The sequence below is a fragment of the Cotesia glomerata genome, linkage group LG7 (genome assembly GCF_020080835.1).
Source record: "Cotesia glomerata isolate CgM1 linkage group LG7, MPM_Cglom_v2.3, whole genome shotgun sequence".
Lineage (NCBI taxonomy): Eukaryota > Metazoa > Arthropoda > Insecta > Hymenoptera > Braconidae > Cotesia > Cotesia glomerata.
In genome coordinates, this window is record NC_058164.1 from 6,966,208 (window position 1) to 6,990,114 (window position 23,907).

Genomic DNA, 23,907 nt, shown 5'->3' on the forward strand with positions numbered 1-23,907 from the left:
ATCCTAAATTTGTCAATTTATCTATGTAGATCTGTTTATATTCTTATACACCCCCATGAAAAATAAATATAAAAAAAATATATGTCGAAATATATTAAAAATCTATCAAAAATATATGTAAAAAATATGTACAGTAAATATATTTTTAATAACTAACTTTTGGCCAATTTTCATAAATATTTTAGATATATTCAAAATATATCGTAAAATACATAAAAAATACATAGCTAAAAATATAAAAAAAAATATATTTTGAATGCATCTAAAATACATTTGAAATGTATAAAATATATATGAAAATCGGCCAAAAATTAGTTATTAAAAATATACTTACTATACATAATTTATATATTTTTTATAGATTTTTAATATATTTAAAATATATTTTTTATGTATTTTGACATATATTTTTTTTCATGGGGGTATTTACTTTTTACTTGTTATTTTGTATTATTTGCCATTCGGCCATTGCATTTTCATTTAAATTAAATAAATAAATAAATACTGACGTAAAAACTGTTGACAAATTAATAAAAAAAAAATTATTTATACAAATAGTAATGTGTTGAAATAAAAATGTTTAAGAAGCTGACAATAAAACAATTTTATAGGTTGTAAGATATTATCTAGTGCCATAACAATATATCAACTGTAAATATATACGACGAGAGGTTCTAGTTTGGCTCTGAAATACCTATGCTAGATGCTAGATGCTGCTGGGTCACCTATCTGAGCTATCCCGCGTTATATTATACAGTATAGATGTATGGATATATAAATCTAAATATAAATATAAAGTACTGCACATAGCTCGGGAATCCTTGCAAGCCTAGAGGCAGAAAATACCCTGGAGGAGCACCAGCCAAAGAAGAGCATCCAGGAGCTGAGCTGGAATAGGGAAACTGCCTATATCCTATTCAATATAATGCCGAGTTAGGATATATATATATATATATAGAAGGTGAATAGAGATCGAACGACTGACATGATGTACTCGTGTATATCACGTGTATTCTCAATGTGATACACACGAGGACGAGGACGAGGAGGAAGACGACGATGACATGTGTGGAAGAAAGAAGGACTGTGCAGCATAGAGGAAAGCAGCAGGGTGGCGATCGCCCATCGTCCGTCCAAAGAGACCCAGCTACACTACACAGCAAAGGCCTCTCATAGTTTAGTTCATACTTGGCTGGGTCTTCGCGGCAGCTGCCAGTCGACGCCTTTCCAAACCCGCCAACTATAAATTCAATACCAAAGCCGTATATGCCCTGACACACGTCGATACTAAATTATTAATTTAACGGCGAGAGGTTCAACTAAATATCTGTATCTGTTTTGTCTGTTAATGCATTTTTAATCTGCTCAAACTCTCTAACAACTTTTATGCATGTTTGTTCTTCATTTGATATTTATCGTGTTGTTTCAACATTCTGAGATAGGGCGAAATTGTAAATGGTATGTCGGTAGGATTTAATATGGAAAAAAATTGTTGTTAATTTTTAATTTTAAATTAAATATGGCATTATTATGATTTTTTAATTTCCTTTTAAAACATTTTTTTGCAAGTAAATTATTTTTTACGACAATAATATTATAAAGTTGAATTTTTTGGAGAAAAAAATATTTATTACTCGATATTTTTTATTTTAATATTTAAATTTGAATTTTGGTAAAGTTAATTTTAAAATTTTAATTAAATATGGCATTACTATGATTTTTTTAATTTTCTTTTAAAATATTTTTTTCTAAGTAAATTATTTTTTGCGACAATAATATTATAAAGTTGAATTTTTTGGAGAAAAAAATATTTATTACTCGATATTTTTTATTTTAATATTTAAATTTGAATTTTGGTAAAGTTAATTTTAAAATTTAAATTAAATATGGCATTACTATGATTTTTTTAATTTTCTTTTAAAATATTTTTTTCTAAGTAAATTATTTTTTGCGACAATAATATTATAAAGTTGAATTTTTTGGAGAAAAAAATATTTATTACTCGATATTTTTTATTTTAATATTTAAATTTGAATTTTGGTAAAGTTAATTTTAAAATTTAAATTAAATATGGCATTATTATGATTTTTTTAATTTTCTTTTAAAACATTTTTTTGCAAGTAAATTATTTTTTACGACAATAATATTATAAAGTTGAATTTTTTAGAAAAAAAAATATTTATTGCTCAATATTTGTTATTTTAATAATTAAATTTGAATTTTGGTAAAAATTATTATAAATAACTCCTAATTGTCTTAATTTATTTTTTATAAATTTTGTAAGATTTAAGAATCAAATTTTAGAGAGTTCAACAATAAGAAACTTATTTTTTTGTTGGATAATAATTAAAATATATGGTACAAAGTTAGAAATAAACAGAAACTAAAGATACACTTTAACAAGGCCACCGCAAAGATGATTGAATACAAACTTAGAATTTGGGATTATTTATTAACAAACACAAGTTCTAGAGTTCAAAATAAATTTTTTAACAAGTATATTATTTTATGACTTACTAAACTTAACCTGCTGGATCAAATTGTGTATTTATGCTACTAGATGTTTCTTCAAATCGATCATAAAAAATTAATCTCAGAATCATCGACCGAGTTTCGGACTTTAAAATCAATTATTAAAGTTTGAAATTTTAATTTATCAATCTTGATAAAAAATGTATATTAACATTCAAAACAGTTAAATATTTCCAGAACACATTTCAAAATCAATATGTTAAATTGGACTTTTAAAGTTGACAAAGTTTGTAAGAATTATCAATCTAAAACTTTTATAAATCGACACTCAAAATAGTCCATCATTCTTCCCTTAGAATTAATCTTTCAAGAAGCATAAAAATATTCAAAAGCAACCAGTCCGCCTCTGACTTCTTTTCACCGAAATAATAGGGTGTTACCTAGCACCGATTTGAGGTTCTGCCATCAAAAAGAACCTGAAAAATCTTTTATCAGCAATAAATTTTATTTTTATCCCAAAGAATTTTTCTAAAAATAAACTCAGACCCTAGCGGGAACAAAATTCCGTCTAAATTACAATTCAATTACAAATTTAATTAGAGACCCGAATAACTTAAAAACAATAATTCGATGGTTAATCAATTAATTAGTATACATCAGTCAATATATATTTACATGGATAGCAGACTCGATAATGATAACAAGAATGACAATGCCGATATTGAAGCAAGCATCCATATTCTCATTTTGGGGATGTGAATAGGGAGAATTATATCACCAGCAATGTTTACGCAATCCATCGGATTATTTATACAGCCATACATATCTATCCATATCCATAATGCTTTGTCAACATCAGAATATACAACCACTAAAAACAAATTTCGCGCACACATCCCATCTATTTAATTCAAATGTCAATCATGTATTTTCATAATAGACAAACAATTAATCTCTATTTCATTCAGTAACATCCTTGATTACAAATTATACATTAGGAGCGAAGGTATCACGGCGAACCAACACACATTCTCATTATCCGACATGTGGGATTCGATTCTCTGCTCACCTATATTATCTACGCTTTACGCTGTACATAACTTATACCTACTATACCTCCAACACGTGAATTAACGCTGAATAAATTATTTAAAAACGCCTGTTGCCTATTGATCACATTAATCACTTTACCCAATTAAAAAAATCTCTTTCTCTGTGATGTATTATCAAAACCGTTAGCATGTATTGTAAATAAAAGCGCACTTAACGCTCAACATGTTGCATTGCACATTCTAGTTCGCGGTGTACAATAATAGTATTAATAATCATTATTATAATTGTAATAGAGTAAATAGAACTTGGTCGTGTGTTTATTAAATAAATAGATAACATTATGAATAATAATGATGATTGTAAATCAATAGACGTATGATGAAAGACACTCTCTTATCAAGGAAGGAATGAGTGACCGAGTGGGTTAGGCTTACGGGGATGGTGTATCGGATAATATTGGTATTAGAGTATATAATACGCCGTGGCAGTGTATATAATAATGAAGAGGAAGTATTAAAGCCAAGGGCTTCGCGTTGGTTCTATTCGTTGGTTGGTTAGTTCGACGACGGGCAACCAACTTTGATTAATATACACTTAATTAAGGGCCTACGTCCCCAGGTATTGTTATTTGCTATCTACCGCTCACAGGGTATACAAATGATTTACTAACGAAAGTCTATACATGTATATATTTATATATACAATGATATTTTCAACGCTTTATTATATATATTATATAATATATAGTACACCGTCTCTTTATATCCTTTGTCGTCGTCGTATAAGCCTCCATGTCAGCTCATTTACTCGAATATTATATATTATATATTGTACATATTATCTATGTTTTATATAATAAATATATGTACATAAAATTTATCGATTATATTGTTAAATTTTGAGAGAAAAATTTTAGTAAATTTTTTTATTTAATTAGTATTGACTAGCGACCTTGCAGTCACTATGTGACTGCCGTGACTTGTGAACTATGAATAAATAAAATTTTGCTTTATTAAATGATGACTTTTGTTAAATTGCACTGTACTTTCTTAAATATTGACTTTTTTAAAGATATAAGCTCATCTCGATGTTACACTCATCAAGAGCTTTCATTTGAGTACCCACATGCATTTTGATATATTTTTCATATATACATATGTATATATATATATATATTGATGTGGGTACTCAAATGAAAGATCTCGATGAGTGTAATGTCGGGATGAGTTTATATCTTTAAAAATGTCAATAGTTGACAAGATACAAGGTCACTTTTCTTAATTATGTATCTAGAGATAGAGAATTTTTGAATGCAGCCTAAATACTTATCATCATAAATTGACTATCGGTGAGAATGATATGAAACCTTGAAAAGACACAAATTCAAGTCAAGACCTTTACAATGACACTAAATTTAACTGAATATGACACTGAATATACTGGCAAAAAAAATTATTTAATTGAATTAAATTTTGAAAAAATTCTTAGTTCAAAAACTTTTTTTGTTTGATTTAAAACAACAAATTTTAAAAATAATTTTTTTGGAATTAATTTAATTTTTTTTCATCAGTCTAAAAGTAAAAACACTTAAAAATTCAACTTATAATTTCCTACTTAATTCTAATTTTTATCAAAAGCTTTAGAAGTTTAAAGCTGATTAGATTTAGAGATTGATCAGTCTATAGTTTCAAAGTTATTAAAAAGTAATTTTAAAAATCAATTCCAGCGATTAGATCCAAAATTTCAGTTAAGCCTTATAGATGCTCTATAAACATGTATGTTAACAAAATAATCTAGCTATTACACGATTAAATTGAAAATTTAAAATCAATATATAAAAAGCAAATATTTTATATCATTTTTTGATTTTTTCTCGAGCAAACAAAACGGATATCATTGAAATCAATATTAAATATAGTATAAACATCCATGGATATATGTGTCAATATAAATGATAAACCGTATTTAGTTTTCACGATACGATGAAAATGTCACGCGTACATTGATATGTCTTTATGTATACATTGGAAATATTTTTATAGAGTCATACATATACGACTGTGGCGCCGATATGATATGTCTGATGTATGTATACAGATGGATAGAATAGAACGGTGTATTCGCGCTGGATGACAGGACACCGCGAATCATAATATTCTCGCGCGTACAAGTGCACTTCCTGTTTTCACTAGCTCATCCGTTTTACGTTCAACCGAGTATAAACGTTTTCGATCAGCATCCAGGATGCATGACTGACTTTGCTCCATCTCAAACGCAATATCTGGTTTAGTAAAATGCCGCCCAATATATATCATATCATACCGCACAATATATGAGCGTCAACACACATGATACCTGAAAAACATATAAACCTGTGAAAAAGATATTGCGTTTTGTTGACGGAGAAAAAATTTTATACGAATTTATAGATATTTTTATATCAACATATGTTATCAGCACACAGCGGTATCGGGTTTAATTTAAATAAAATGTAAACATACATATTTACCTTTTCATTATTTTTCGAAAAAAAAAAAAAGAATTGTTTATCGTTTTACTGCTTTTTGTTTCAATTAAAATAGATTTTATAAACTCGGTAAATATTTATTTTTTTACACACACATATATGCTCCGTATTAATTTCATAAATTTGCTATAAATTGAACAAGGGAAGAGAAATTTATTAATAATTTAATTTAAAATTTTCACGCTTGAATTTGACTGTAAATTATTACTTGTATTATTTGTTTATCTTGATTTATTTAATTATTAAAAAAAAAACCTTGTTTATTTTCTCTAATAAAAAATAACCAATTGAATAATTGAAGTGTTTTTAATTAAAAAGTTTAAAATCAAAATTTTAAACGATGATTTTAAATTAAATATAAAATTTTCAGTATACATGGGTAAAATGAAAATTGCATGTCATGAAAACAGACGAGTGTCTGTTGATGACATATAGAAAAATAATGTAACTTGTTTATAAACTACAGAGAATATGAAAATCTAAAAATATTTGTGTGCATAAAATAATCCAGAATAATTTAATAAAAAAAAACCCCTTTAAAGTTTCCAGAAAAGTGGCAAAAAAGAAGACGTAATTCGAATCTCGTGTAATTTAACTAACAAATTGTTAGAGCTAAATAAGTGTAATGAGTTGGAAACAACTGTTAATAACATTCGAAATGCAGACGAAAGCGTTGGTTGGTACTAGACAGCTAGCTGGAATAAATAATAATAAAAAGCACATGTACTGGCTTTTTTCTGGACATTGCGACCAATGCGCCTTAGTTCTCGTTCTCCGGCTGTATTTTTTATCCCGGTCTATCTTTTAATGCGGGTGAGGACGTCGCACGACATAGCGTAGAAAACGGTCTCAGTCTCAGGTATTTTCTGTACGTCCCGTGTCAGTGCATCCAAAAAACAAACGGTTTTAAGTGGGTTGTCCCTCATTAAGTTGGCACTCTACGCTGACGGTCATTCCCTCTTTCGATTCTTCTTTACCTTTTTAGTTTTAAATTTAAAACAAATAACGTATGAGTAAACAAGTTGGCCTTTATAATCACAATAATAAAAAATAAATTTATTTCAATTTAAGGTCGTTAAGAAATAATTATCTTTCGTTGAAAATATAATTTTTATTTAAAGAAAAACTTATTATAATTCTTGGGCTTGTTTTGTATTGATAAATTTTTTTTATGGAAATTAATATATTTAAAAGGGAATAAAAGGTGTGTAGGCTTTTAAGCGGGCTATATATGTCGTGTTGTAGGTATAAAAGTGAGTAAGATGTCATGCGAAATGCATTCGATACGTGTTACGCACTCAACAAAGCAGACACTTGAACTTTATTGTGTTTAAATAATCTCTCCAACAATAAACAATTTATATATAGCGATTGAGAGAGAAAAAAAAGGTAATCTGAATTTAATGCAGTAGCGGGATGAATAATTTTGACAGATGTAATATTTAAACCTCGACAAAGTAAAAAAAATGTAAATACGCTTGCAGAATGATTTATTGCTCGTGTATTTTTACAATCGACAAACCTCATTGTCGACTTTTATCAGCGTAGAGCGCATAAACAAAATAAAAATAATCTAAAATCCTCAATAATAGGATCACAGGTATTAGAATGGATTATGGAAATCCCTCGAATGCAAATCCGCGGCCGATACATATATACTCACCAGATTGAGAAAGAGAGCAATACCCATGTGTAATTTCTTTTTTGCGTGCTAGATTCGTATCATGTTAGTAATGTCGCCTTTTTATCATTTCAGATTGGAATAAAACAACCTGCACCCAAACCACCACTCACTATCCACGGCCATCACGTAAGTGTCTACTTATTGCAAACGCATGCATATTTTTTAATGTTTAATTGTTCCTTTGTTTTTTTTTTTTTTTTTTTTTTTTTAACACTAAAACAATTAATTTTTTATATGAGTAAATTTTAAAAAAATTTTTTTAAGCTCTAAAATATTATTTTTTTTATTAGATTAAATTTGATAATTATTTCTCACCAAATTTTAGACAAATAAAATAAAAACCAGAAAATCCATCTTTACTTTTTTACAAAAAAATTGAACGGTCTTAAAATCGAGCGTAGAGAACTCCATATATACCCACACTAACTCGAGCATCGAAGTAAATCCACCCGCCTGGTAGATCGTAGATTTTCGCGAGTTATAAGATCGCGATCCGGCTTGTTTATGCGATTGCCGAGATAGAAGGTGGCCTCTTTTGTCCGGGGGTGGTTTTCGCCAGCACTCACACATCCACCCACACATACCACACATACTTACATATATTCTAGTACATACTAGATACCCTGAAATAAATTTAGTCCGCTGATACCTTCCAACACAACAGAGTAGTCGGAGCCGTCTAGGTAAATTCACGTAGACGCAAATTCGCGCTACTTTATCGTCTCATATATTACACCCACCCCAATGCAAAAATTAACTGCGTCTATAAATAAGTCCCTCAAAACCAAAATAAAAACACTTAAACAGAATCTTTACTGCTATACATATCATATCACTCTAGACCCTAATACGTCATATATTATGCATTACTTTTTGCATTAAATTATTACCATATCCAAAGTTTATATTCTTACAAATCTTTTATTTATTCAACAAAAAATTTTTATAAAATTTTTTTGTGGCAATATTTTTAGTCATAGATAAAAATTTCATGCCAAACATTCCTTCCGATCTTAACAATGATTTTTTAAATAAAAAACTAGCAATCTTGCAGTCACTATGTGACTGCCGTAAATTGTGAATTATATATAAATAAAATTTTGCTTTATTAAATAATGACTTTTGTTAAAATGCACTGTACTTTTTTAACTATTGACGTTCTTGAAGATATAAGCTCATCTCGATGTTACACTCATCAAGAGCTTTCATTCGAGTACCCACATGCATTTTTGATATATTTTTTATATATACATATACATATAATATGTAAATATATGAAAAATTGATGTGGGTACTCATATGAAAGGTCTCGATGAGTGTAACACCGCGATGAGCTTATATCTTTAAAAATATCAATAGTTCACAAAATACAAGGTCATTTCTTAATTATGTATCTAGAGATAGAGCATTTTCGAAGGCAGCCTAAATACTTATCATAATAAATTGACTATCGGTGAGAATGATATGAAACCTTGAAAAGGCACAAATTCAAATCAAGACCTTTCCAATGACACTAAACCGATTTTATCATATGACTATTCTGGACACAAAATTTTTCTTTTTCTCTCAATAATATAGATAAAACAAAACTTTTCAAATTTTATGAAATTTTTCAAAAATTCCTTTAAAATTTCATAACAATTTTTTCAAATATAAAAATAAAACACAACCTTTCTTATAAAAAATTAATAAAATATCAGTTTCTATTTGAAAATAGGACAGCAGATTAATCCCCGAGATCTTGGTGCTCGGTTGCGTTATCTAAAAGTTCTCAGTGGTTTGAGCTCCTCCAGTTCATAATATAACACTGAATCCTAACGGTATCTTCCTTATTATTCTTATTCTTATTCTTATTCTCCTCGGTCTTTTATTTTCCTCCGAGTAGGAACGCATCTCATCGGATCGCCGGTTAAGCGACAGCCTGAGGATCGTAAAGACAACTACTTATTATTATCACATGCATTGAAGATTCGAGTCCTAGTAAGACAGACTCGAATCGGTTATAGCACCAGTGGGACAGATAGAACAACTATGAGGATATTCATGTCCATGTGAGCTGTCATATCGGTGTAGGTTGCCATTCTCTCTTTACTTCCCATCTTCATCTTCATCTTCCATCTTCCATCTCGAATCTACATCCCAAGTTCTACCCAACTCTACTCTGTATGAGAGTGGTATAAGAGTGTGTGCTCTGGGTGGTTGGTGTTGGTACATTAGGTGGGAGCAGAAGGAGGAGGAAAGCGTTCAGTTCACAATCGGGTTCTGCGAGCCAACAGAGCACACAAGATTCTGCAGAGCGAGATCGCGGGTACAGACATAACGTGGATACGAATACTGTACACCAGAGTGTTGAGTTTAGTGTAGAGAAGAGAAGTAAAGAGTTTGCCAGCTTCATATCAGAGAGAAAGAGAGAGAGAAAGCAAGAGAACAGAGTATAGTATATATTATATAGTACTATACAGTGAGTACGAGTTGTAGAGGACCGGGTCGAGCGGCAACGCCGGGTTACCTTTCACTGAGCCGCGAGAGGGGGCAAAACACTCTGGTGTCCGCGGGTGGGGATGAACGACGCTCTTTCACCCCTCTGGTGGTTAGTTTCGCCGCTGACGCAGTCACGAGCGGGTCGAGCTCTTCTTCTCTCTGAGTATTGTAATATTTATCCGCGACTTTTATCGTCGTACACTTTTTTTTATTATTAATCAATTAATCAATAATTGTATTAAAGGTACAATAATAATTGTAAGAAGGAGACTGATTATTATCCTGGATTTATTTTTTCCCAGTGGATTGATATTTATTTTTAATAAAATAAATTAAGTGTGTGAATAATTAAGTGTTGTTAATACAAACTGCCGGTGGATTAAATTAAATAATTAAAATTTAAAAATGGGAGTGGGGTGAAGATTTATTTACGAGAGATTTATTTATTAATTATAGTTCTGTTATACTTACGTTCGGGTTTTAGATTGGAGCTGAGAAAAGACGAGCTGTTGCGGCAAAGTACAAAGAAACTAAAGGATATATCTTTTATATTTTGTGTCTGAGGATTGCAGTGCCGCTACACATTATTATATGTATATATATTTTAGGATCTCTTTTGGTTAGAGATTCTGGATTTTTAGCCAAGTTTGGTACTGTCAGGATGGTACTTTGATAATTGGGCATCACTCCTGATATTTGGATTTATTTGTTTGTTGTAAAATTTGAAAATTTTATTTATGTGGATATATTTAGAGTAATTTGATTTGATTGGTTAAAGTGAAATATTTAGAAAATAATATCAGTGATTTATAATTGTTAAGTTGGAAAGTATGTGCGTCGATTTTTCCGGATTCTTACAACGAGTGAGTAGATTTATTTATTTATTTTGTGTGCGGTGAATAGTGTGAATTTTTTTAATGATGATTGTGATGAGGGTGGAAAATATGTAGAGAGTTTTAGGTGGGAAAAATTGTCAGGGAAAACTTTTGTTTTCGCGCGAGGATTACTAAGTTTTTTTTTATGAGTTTTTCAAAGTTTGCGAAAGAATTTTTGCTGTTAGGAAATGAAATTGTGACAAATTCGTGGTAGTGCATAAAAATATTTAGTTAGCAAACATCCGAATATTTTGTGTGAGAATGGAGCAGTTTTATTTTGAAAAAGATTATAAATATTTGGAGTATTAAATTTTTAATGGGATAAATTTATTAGATAATTTTTTTGAGAATTAAATTATTATAAAAAAAAAATTCCACGTGTAAAAATTTTAATTTTTAATAGTTTCTTTTTTAAAAAACTCCAAAAATTTTCAATTTGTTTACAGTAAAAGTGCTGCGCAAATTTTTATAAAAATAAAATTAAAAAGATCAAATGTTTGCTAACTTTATTTGCAGTACAAATTTCATAAATAAATAGTTAAATATAAATTGAATTATAAAATCAAAGCGTGTCACTATAATCCCGCCGACAAAATATTTTCGAGAAAAAAAAACCATTTACGACCAAAATAATTCATCGTAAATAACAAATTTATGTGACTAATAACGACCATAAATATTTGTACTAAAAAATTTTATTGTCAGCGGTGATAATTTCGGTGCCTCAGATTCTAGAAATTTTCTTTACAAATGACATTATTTGTCCATTATTTAGTCATTACTATTTTTGTATGTCTCAACTTTTTTTATTTTATCATTTGTGATATGAAAAACCTCGGCTATTTTTAGAACCAAACATATTTATAGAAAAAAATGAAATACACGCGTACTTTCTAACAATTCCTCGTACTTTGTACACAATATATAATAGTGTCTGTTTGCTTTCTTCGGCTCAAAAAAATGTCTGTTTGTCCCAGGCAAATTCGAGGAAGAATAGGGCAAATTTATCACCCGGCTCCAAAATTGAACAAATAATACTTGTGTAGTCGACAATAAATCGGCGCTTGATTGATCTCTTTTTATTTTTTATAAAAAAAAAGACAATAAAATACATTTGACTTTTTTCAAAAAAACTTCAACTTAAAAATTGAAACTACAATTTTATTTAAAAAAATAATTAAATCTTTCCAAGATAATTTATTTGTTTATTATTTATTTATTTATTAAATTCATTTTCAATAAAAATATGAAGTAAATTATAAAGAACAATTTAAACAAAGATTTGCTCTAATAATTTTGCTCCAATTTTCAATAAAATCAAAATTGTCAATAATTTTTGCCGCAATAAAAAATTTAATAAATAAATCTCAATTATTCTCTCAAAACAATGAATAAAAATAAAATAAAATAAACAGAAGAGAAAATTTTGATCCGCAAATAAAAACTAACGGTTAAGACGGTGATTGCAGCGGAACTTATCCCGTATCCCATCGATGATGTTTCTGACTCAGCTTTTTTCTCACTACGAGCGTACATTATCATTATAATTATTATTATAATATTAAATATACATATGTATAAGAGTACACAGCACCTTTCCCCTTTGAAAGATCTCTGTTTAATAAGAAAGAGTCTCCTGTAACAGCCATCTGTCTATCGTCGTTCCTCTCAGACTAAAATCTCGGTAAAGTTGTACTGGCTGTGTCGCACATAGCAGCTCATACATCATTACAGTACGTCTAGTCTCACCTCAGCTCCTTTTTTTAACAAAACTCTCCAGTGAAAAGAAATTTCGTTGTACTCGCTGCATATAGTATTGAAAACCGGCGATCTTACGTACGCGAGATTACCGAACAAGATTACCGAAGGGTCAATGATACTTTTGAATGTTTTTTAAGATAACCATGCAGCCTTTTGTGTGGCTTAACTTAAACCATAATAACAACACCCTTGTCCTGTGTGTGCAGAGGATCTAGGATTATAATACTTCTGTCTTCACTTATCTGGCATGTATCTAATTTTGAAGTTTTATTTTGATGCTTCAAAACACTTTTTAAATATGTCTGGTTTATGTTATCGTTTGAATTTTATACGAGATCTTTTATTCTGTTATTGTAGCATTGTTAGGAAAATTCAATGGGATTTTTTAAATTCTTTCTAACATTTAAAAGAGCAACTCAAATTTTTTGTATTTTTTATTCGTTAGTAAAAATTATCTATTTTTATGATTTAAAAAAATTTTTTTCAAGTGTTAAAAAATATATTTAAATTAAAATTATTTATCCAAGAAATGACCTTGTATCTCGTGAACTATTGACATTTTTAAAGATATAAGCTCATTCCGATGTTACACTCATCGAGACCATTCATTTGAGTACCCACATCAATTTTTCATATGTTTCATATATTTACATATATGTATATATGAAAAATATATCAAAAATGCATGTGGGTACTCAAATAAAAGCTCTTGATAAGTGTAACATAGGGATGAACTTATATCTTTAGAAATGTCAATAGTTAAAAAAGTACAGTGCAATTTAACAAAAGTCATTATTTAATAAAGCAAAATTTTATGTTTTATATTTCATAAGTCCCGGCAGTCACATAGTATAAAAAAATTTATATACTTTTATTAAAAAAAAAAGTATTATTATTATTATTTTTTTTTTTTATTAAAACTCATTAATATGTAAATTGTTCAAAAATGAAACAAAAAATTTTTTATAAAAATTCTCGGCTCTAAAAAATTAAAACATTAATAGGAGCCGATTAACTGTTTAAATTACAGTGATAAAAAAATGAAAGTACACGTCCATAATTGGTACTCTAACTCTCATATCTCTAATTAAATTTTCATAAAAAGAGGAGCCAAATCGAAAGGTTAACCAGAATAAAAACTAAAAACCGTATAAAGGTTAATCACTACTATTGGTTTAAGGAGCTAGCGTCACCCGCTTCTACATTCCTCATAAACATAAAACACATACATCCATAAGCTTAAGTATAAGAATAATATCGTGACAGTATAATTAAAGTGAAATCGTTTATTCATCGGCGAAATTATATCCGTCAGAGTAGCATCAGAAGCGTCTAGTCTAGTCGGAACGAGTGATAAAGTGCACTAGTAGCACTATCCCTATCATATTATCCACACACACATGACATGGACATACAGTACGTATATTATTATCTGCATACTACATACGCCGGTCGGCAACATACACACTACATACTACAGAATACACCTAGTATCTGCATTCCAGTGACAATCGATCGATCAACAGACACTTGATATACAAGAGCCATGTCTGTCGCACGAGCTAACATCGAGCCGTACGCTTCTGAATTTCGATTATTCCCCATCGCAGTACAGTATATACAAATATAGCACACCAACGTGTGCTCTGTATTGTGTACTAATATAACACACGTGCCCCGTACAGCCGCTGTCACACTTGATATCGCATTAAGAGGTTTACCATTATTACCACTATTATTATTTTATATGCCATTATCATTGTTATTGTTATTGCGCTCAAAATATTCGACAAAAAACCGTGACTAATCACTCCTATCCGCTTGATACAGATACTGATACAAATGCTACAATAAATGTCTTTTATTGTATCGCATTATCATGATAATGTGGCCGTACCTCTAATATAACTCAAATTATTCAATAGACCAGTCTTCAATTTATATTATATCTATATTTTATATTTTATATTTATCAGTTAACATTACACTATTCTTCTGTGAAAAATTACTCTACCCGCAAGTGTCGCACTTTATATGAACTGAGATTAATTATTTTAGTTAGTCATAAATTAATAAATTATCTCGCAAGAACCAGCTATTTATTCAGTCCGTATATTATTTTTGATAGGAGAATCTCGATAAGTTATTTAAAATTTATCGAGGGTTGGAGTTGAAGAAGTTTCATAAGTTTATCTAAATTTATTAATTTTATTTTATTTAGCTCAGGAAATTTTTTGCTAATTATTGTTAAAGGTCAATTTTCGATTCTAGTAAAAATTTTTCTGTTATTTATAATTATAATCATAATATTAATAATATTAATCATAATTATAATAAAAATTATTATTACAATAATAATAATAACAATTTCAGAAAAAGAAAAATTACTCAGAATAAAAATAATTTTCATTAAAAATTTCAAATAATTATTTCTGTATTTTTAATAATTTTTCCATTGGAATTTTATAAAAATTTCCATCCCGAATAAAAGTAACGAGCTCTAAAATATTCAGCGCAATAACAAGAATAATTTTTGACATTAGCAATTGTAATACGAACTAATTACAAAAATTACCCCTCGAGGATTATGAATTCCGATTATAAATTCTAAATTATTCAAATTCACAGTAACTATTTCCATCAAAATTCCACCAAATTATCCGGCATTAGTTTTTCCAGCGTTGACAAAATCGGAAATCGGAGCAGCGCTTGGACATCTATGTCAGAGCCGATGTATAAATTTAAAGGCTGATAATACCGTGTATCCATGTGTGTATGTATATAATGGCTGAAAAATTACAGCGATTAAGGCAGAAAGCATCCACCTCTGTCCGCCATTTTCTCACAACACCTGCGAATTACCGCGTAATTGCCGCGCCTTCCATCTTCTGGCTATCCGTCCATGGGAACTCGAGCCATTTCATTGTCTAACACCGCTCGCGTCTTTCGTCTTTCCTCTTGTATATATACACAATATCCAACAGAGCAGACTCTCCTTTTCTCTCTTAATCTTTTCCTCTATGCGCATCCAGACACTTTAGCTTCAGGTTTAACTCCATACCACGGAATCCCTGACTTGTATACTTGTATACGTACACACACAGACACACACACTGCAGCCTGCACCGGGTAGTGTGTTGAGCCTCGCTCGAGGGTCCGCGAGAAGTGAGGCATAAGCAATAATAATAATACCCATGTCGAATCAAAAATTTCACCTGAGTACTTACTTTTTTATCAGTACACTTGTTTTTAGAGTTTCCTTTTGTTATTTTTATCATGCCGAGGCTCTGCGTGCACGATTTTTATTTATTTTCTATCATTACTTCTCTTTCCTCTTTCCTCAGCCAGGGCTTTTATTTTTATTTTTATCAATTACTTTTTGTAGTTATCTCGGTAAAAGGTATAGTACTGCACTAAGAGAGCTTGTAAATGCCCTACCAGGATTCTCTATTATATATTATATTATATATAATATATATGTATTATATATTGCCGAGAGAAGCTTCAGTCTCAGTCTCGGTAGCCGTGTTGAGTTAAAACTTATTTTATCATCGTCAAAGGAAATTTAGTAATGAAAGAATAAATCAACAGCAACATCAGTAATAATATGAGAGCGTTGCACTTTGAAGCGAGACGGAGACTTGTCGTGGTGAATTATTCAAGGTCGACAACCATATATGTATGAGTTCGTAGTTTGTATGTGTGAATTGTACGGAGGTATTATATGCATGTATATGCATGATGTTAATCCATTGATTAAATCCGCGCGATCTACGGAGACTAACCTTGTAATTATGATCGTGTGAGAAAATAAACCGTGGCAAATGATTTGAGTGGTAAGTTGGGTGCTGTTACAATCAGCAACACGCACGGAACCAGTTACAGTATAAGTAACATAACCAGTCGTCTTAGGATCCCCTGCTGTCGACATTTACCACATCAGATCTATAATATAAGTATAAGTATCCTTCTTTCTTACATATCAACATTTATCAACATATAACATATAACATTTGTGTAGGTATGCGTACATTAATTTATATGCCTGCATAAAGAGGTATGCATTAAGAATACTAACTCACAACTCACTTGTCTTCATCCACTCCACTCAAAGAGGAGTGTGACTGCGACTGAGACCGACATAACCCTGCACCGACTTATTCGCACCGACCGTAAAGCAAATAACTACACGTGTCCAATTAGAAACGCAAGGTTCCGCCACCGGCGATCGGCGAAATTTCTATTGTGGCGTCGATCTGCCTAAGATTTATCATTAATTTGTGACTAGCAATCTTGCATTTTGCTTTATTAAATAATTACTTTTGTTTAATTGCACTGTACTTTTTTAACTATTGGCGTTCTTAAAGATATAAGCTCATCACGATGTTACGCTCATCGAGAGCTTTCATTTGAGTACCCACATGTATTTTTGATATATTTTTCATATATACATATATATAAAATATATAAATATATGAAAAATTGATGTGGGTACTCAAATGAAAGGTTTCAATTAGTGTAATGTCGAGGTGAGCTTATATCTTTGAAAATTTCAATATTTCACCAAATATTTATTAAATTGCACTGTACTTTCTTTACGATAGAGATTTTTAAAGATATAAGCTCATCCTGATGTTATACTCATCAAGAGCTTTCATTTGAGTACCTACATGCATTTTTCACATATTTTTCATATATACATATATATGAATATATAAAATATATGAAAAATTGATGTGGGTACTTAAATGAAAGGTCTTGATGAGTCTTATATCAGAATGAGCTTATATCTTTAAAAATGTCAATAATTAACGAGATTAAAGGTAATTTCTTAATTATGGATCTAAAGATTGAGCATTTTCGAATGCAGCCTAAATACTTATCATCATAAATTGACTATTAGTGATACCAAATTTAACCATAAAAACACATTTTATCATATAAATACACTGGCCACAAAATTTTGCTTATTCTCTTAATAATGTAGATTATGATTACAATTATTCAGGGATTTTATTATTTTGTCGGTTCATTAAGCTTTGTTGTTTTCATACAATAGTTTGTAGTTTGTATTGTAGTTGATTGAATTTCTCGAGGTTACAACAATTTTTTTTGAGTAATTAAATTGGGTAATTTTTTATTATTCTTTTGAGCATTAATCGCTCTTATGCGCAATAATTAATTGTGAAAAAAAATTAATTAGTTTTTGGAGTAGTTATTACTGAATTTTTTTAATTAAAAATTTTTTTTATTGTTGCTGCGTAGTAAATTTATTAATTGTAATTCAAGTAACGTCTCTGTATCACAATAATAATAATATTAAAATGACGTAATATTTTATTAAGAATAAAAATTAGACAGTTAGAGCTTGTAATGTTTATAAAAAATAAATTTAAGTAATACAAGAGTTTCCTTGACTTCCGAACGATAAGATATTTTAACCGAAAAGCGTCAAGTGCTCCAATCATGGCTCGTTATTGCCAGCAATTATGATAATAGTATACCTGGAGCACGAGAAAGCCGCCGTGTATTCAACTCGAGCCTTACATTACATTAGTTTAGCGCTCTACTCACTCATACAACTGAACCTCGAAGATCGAATATAATAATACAAGATCAGAGCTTCTTCCTTCCTCGCTATGAATTCTACAATATAAGTTTTCTCTATCTAACTGTATGCAGAGATATTATTATTGTTATTATTATTATTATTATTATTATTATTATTATTATTATTATTATTATTATTATTATTATTATTATTATTATTATTATTATTATTATATTATTATTATTATTATTATTATTACGGAACCGCGTGATGCTGAGGAGCACCTTGACCAGTCCGAGAAGGAGTAGAGGATCAACCCGGGGTCTATTAATCATATAAATGGTTCATTACGACGCGGAATATTATACTCACCGCGATAATTACGATAAAATTACCGGGACTGGCACTCGGCTGTAGGCTCACCGCTAGACAGAGACATACCTGGTCGGGGATACAACCTGACGCAATAATATATAATATAGAGAATCGGGACGATGGAGATGGAGACTAACCTACGTCAGGCGAATTAAATTTGTCTATAAAAGTCATTTTAGTTAAACGTCCGATGTTGATACAGTACATAATCCTGTCATTATAATTTCTGTAACTACTTTTCTTATGACAATCACGTTTCACTAGCTTCCGTTTATAATAACCATCACGTCAATCACTCTGCACGATATACGATATGCATTATACATTTTTGCTATGACTTTGTTTTTTATTAATTATTAATTATTGTATGGTGTAAAAACCGTTAAATTTTTTCAAGGGCTCGGTTCGTTAAGGACACGGAAGATTTTAATAATTGTAACTAGCAACCTTGCAGTCACTCATCAAGAGCGTTTATTTGAGTACTGACATGCATTTTTATAGATTTTTCATATATACATATATATAATATATATATTTTGAAGATATAAGCTCATCCCGATGTTACACTCGTCAAGAGATTTCATTTGAATACCCACATGCTTTTTTGATATATTTTTCATATATACATATATATAATATGTATAAATATATGAAAAATCGATGTGGGTACTCAAATGAAAGGTCTTCATAAGTGTAACGTCAAAATGAGCTTATATCTCTAAAAATGTCAATAGTTCACGAGATACAAGGTCATTTCTTAATTATTTATCTAGAGATAGAGAAAAGACACAACTCCAAGATTTTTCCAAAATTTTGCTTATTCTCTTAATATAGTTATAGATTATTAATTCTTGGTAAAAATTCTCTAAAAATATTTTTTATAATTTATTTAAATTATAATTGAAAGCTAAAAAAATCAAACTGAATTTTTAAAAGTGATATTAATTTAACGGGACTTGAATAAGCGCCGCACGTGCGATCGTCTCGACAAACAAAACTCGGGCTCGATTGACGCGTCGGTGGTTTTCCAGAGAAATAAGAGATAAATTGTTGCGAGCGCACGTCCGAAAACGATATATTCCCTCAGTAGCACTCCACTCACTGCTTTATCCTCCTGGCCGCTCAGTCTAACGTTTATAAAATAAAGAATAAAAAATCTAACGGACAATTAAGAGAACTCTTGAGAGTTTTAAACTCGACGTATTTGCTTCATCTCCTTCCACCTTCCACGAGAATTCTCTCGAGTATTTTGTCGTCTTGCCAGTTGTTTCCTTCTTTTCCACATACCCGTCCTCCTCCTTTTCCTCCTCTATTGGCCTTTCCCACTCGACGTCTACTTTACTCGAATGCGGATAGAAGGACTAGACGAGAGAAAAGGACTAGAAGAAAAGTTCCCCAAGAGCGACTAGACTTTACTCGGTTCACTCGTTGTTGTGCAAAGCTCGAGCCACCCTCTTTCTCCTCCTTCAGGTCCTCTGCGCGATAAACAAAACCAATGTCTTGTTTTCCCAATAGAATGTCGGTTCTTATTCTGCATTCGTGTTAGAGCAAGTCCCGAGCGTCTCGAGTCTCCACGGCTTTGGTTTTATCCTTAAATTTTTCCCAAGACATATTTATTCACACAAATTGCCTTTTTTTTTTTACTTTTATGTCTTCTTATTTATTATAATTCCATCCCAACAAGTGTGGAAATAAATTCGACGGTGTTTTACTTGATAACAGATATAATAGCGGAGCTTAATTTTCATTGAGGTGGGGTTTCATTTGGTCTTAGATTATCTTGACGGACGGGCAAATAAGGGATAAAATTAGCAAGCTGTGGTATGCCTGGGGCTGAAGAAAAACGCAGCCTAGCTGGTTCATTAAGTTCTCCGTGCCAGCGGTGTCCCGGGTTATTCGCTTGGCGTTACAGCGACGGAGTATAAAATAAAATAAAAGTAAAAAATATAAAGAGCGAAGAAATGATTCGATTGCGCCATTCTCCCTCTCCCTTAGTGTAAATGTATGTGTACTCCGATTTGTATATTTGTATATATACAGATAGAGGAACGGCGGCTACTAAGCGACCGTGATCCTAGGCTCCACGGTTAATTAACGCTACCGCCTTGAGCTTTAAAAATCTTCCAGACCTAAGATATTCAAAGCGACTACGAAGGTCATTGCTTTCATTTACTGGTTAGGTGAATCGTGCTCGTGAATGCATATAAGCCCTCATTCTCAATTACAACTAAATACAAATTTAACATTTATATATATTCATTTATTTTGGAGTTTTTTTAAATCCGAGCTTGCATTTCAATAAAGGGACGATTAAAATTCTTTTTTATCCACGGAATAAATCGGGTTTAATTACACAACTACGAATTGTTTTTTGAAAAATAATTCCATGTATAAATAATTGTTTAAAATATTTATAATTTAATGAAGGTCGCAATTTAAAAAAAGGCATTTTACATTCATAGCTCGCAATATATTCCACTGTTATTCCCTTTTAATCCGACTTATTACTCCAATACAATATCCGCCGCTGGAAAACACTAGTCGCAATGTACAAACCCCGTTTATTTATTTTTTTAAAAATATTATACATACAAAACTCTAAATCGCGCTTTCGTTGCGTCAAAGCTCCACTCTGTTGATAATCTAAAAAATATCTCCCAGCCCGTTTCAATTTCAATGATCGTGCTGGTTTTTAGGTATTGAGCACCATTAATACTACAATTTTAAATATTTTCCAATGTAATATGTAACTTGATACGATACAAAATCCCTCATTATCACAAAACAGCAACAAACATTTTTTTTCCGTGAGCTAGAAAATATTTTTTTTTTCACAAATATAAATAATGACAAAGGTTAGTCACCCTCTTTGATCATAGCTGACATTTATATTGTTGTACATACAAATGCGCATATTTATACATCCATACAATACACATACATACATACATTCATAAATATAAAAGTGTAACACATCTTGTGATAAATAAATCAGAGTGTATTTCTGTCGATGGTAAACTTTTTAACTTTTTGCTTTTAAGTATGATAACCTCTATATTTTTAGATTATCTATCACACATACATACTTATAGCTTATAGCACATATATACTTATAAGTTATGAACGTATAATCATTTAAAAAATGAAAAACCCGACGTTGACGTTTACTAAACACGACGACACCCGTATTTATGATTTCATAACTAAGAAAAGAATATTACATATCGCTAACACCACCTTACACTTTTGTAAGTCGAATCGATACGATAATATAGCTTATATATAATACAAGCAAAGTCTGGCTGGTGAGAATGGGTGCTTGAACTCTTTATATTTATCCAATAATAACAACAATATTTCCACCCCCACCTCCACCTCCACTGGGAAAGATGTATCATGCATGATTTTAAATATAAATAAAAAAAAAAACAATGACCACGTCATAGTAACACTCTTATACTGACATGTGGTGTAAAGTATAGCTGAAGAAGCTTTCAGCACTCTACATAATACATAGAACACATGTCAAGCTATTCTTCGCTCTCATTATTCCATCAACTATTTAATAGAAAATATGTATGTATAGATGTATGGAGACCTAGACAGATCTCGAGAGTGTATAAGAAGATCTTGGAGATAACACGTGTCTGAAGGTGGTTGATGGATGTCGGTACACGTGAGAATAATTCCGTCGATAGATTAGACAAGTGAGTTAAGTCTAAGGTATGGTATTATGTAGAGTGTCTATGTAGAGGAGCGACAATTGCGCGCGCAAATCACCTATTACCATCAGATGGGAATGCGGTGTGCGGTGTAGAGCATAAGGTACAAGGTATGAGCCAGATATAAGGTAGTAGCCGGGTAGGTGACAGCGAGGTTTAAGGGGTTGAGCTCCTACTGTTGCACCGGGGGTTATGTGTAAGGGTGATGGCGCATTACAAGGGTGACACGCACGGCTAGACCGATTATATCGATAATAGCTCCCTTGAGAATTGATCCTGTCTATAGTCACTAACTCGCAACTCGCCCCTGCATGAGTTTCTCATCGTGAATCACTACCCGCTTTCTTTTCTTGCTTTTTTATCTCTATATCCATACAAGTTCTTAAAGTACGTGTACATATAAACTACATATACATATAAATATGTGTATATATATCACGATTTTCACGCTCTCCTGTCCCCCTTTGTTCGAGTTTTTGTTGTAAATTCTTCGTTTCATTATTTAAGCAATCTAATACCTTGTCATCTGTGTAAAATGGATCTGTATTGTCGCACACAACAACAGGTATTTATATATATATATATATATATATATATATATATATATATATATATATATATATATATATATATATATATGGATTTGTATTGTTAAAATAAACCGCAAGAGTTTATTCGAGCGTTAAATATAATTGCCGTGAGTTTAAAACAAGTTGTAATAAGTTGTAACAGGGAGTTGTTCGAGCAAACTGTGTTAATTTATTTATTTTTTTTTAACTATATAAATATAGTTGTTTATTTTTTTTTTATTAACAAAGAAGAGCTTAATTAGGGAAAACCGATAGTAATTTGTGCGATAAACGACATAGCTGAGTATAAATTACAGAAAGTGGTTTATTGATTGGATATTTTTGGTATTTGCTCGAGTTTTCTCCTGAAACTCGCTATATTTGGATTAATTGGTATTGGTATTGATATAAATGTTATAGTTACGTCCAGTTTGTTTTATTGAAACCCCGTGTGTGTACGCGCCACGTAGCATTATGCATTTAGTAGTTAAAAGATAAAATTTACAAATAAGGATAATGCTCGTTAATGCTAGCTACAATAATTTGGTATCGTTATCGGCCGCGAGTGATGGCTAATAAAACACTGACATTATGATCAGATAAACAATTAAATGTCCTATTTATCATCGAGAGCATTATAATAATGATAATAATAATGGATATTTATTTATTTATCTCAATTAAACGCGACTCCACAATCGGACATCGGACGTATTTACTAAAAATCCAGAGCAAGTTCAAGTGAGATATTCGATCGCTTTAAATAGAAGTAGATAGCGATCCACTTTTGATATTTTTAATGAGCAAAAATTAGCGTAATTACGGGTAATTACCTTT

General features: G+C 30.7%; 1 protein-coding gene across 8 annotated transcripts in view; it reads left to right on the top strand.

Annotated features, from left to right (window-relative positions):
• Positions 1-23,907, top strand: part of LOC123269366 (latrophilin Cirl-like) — a 256,846-nt gene that overhangs the window by 131,031 nt on the left and 101,908 nt on the right. For 2 of the 8 annotated variants that reach the window (XM_044734995.1, XM_044734994.1), the window contains one exon: positions 7,809-7,862. The gene's annotated coding sequence lies outside the window, so the exon portion shown is untranslated. Of the gene's footprint in view, positions 1-7,808; positions 7,863-10,266; positions 11,081-23,907 lie in introns of those variants that run through there. The other 6 variants (XM_044734996.1, XM_044734999.1, XM_044734993.1 and 3 more) reach the window with 6 other exon arrangements.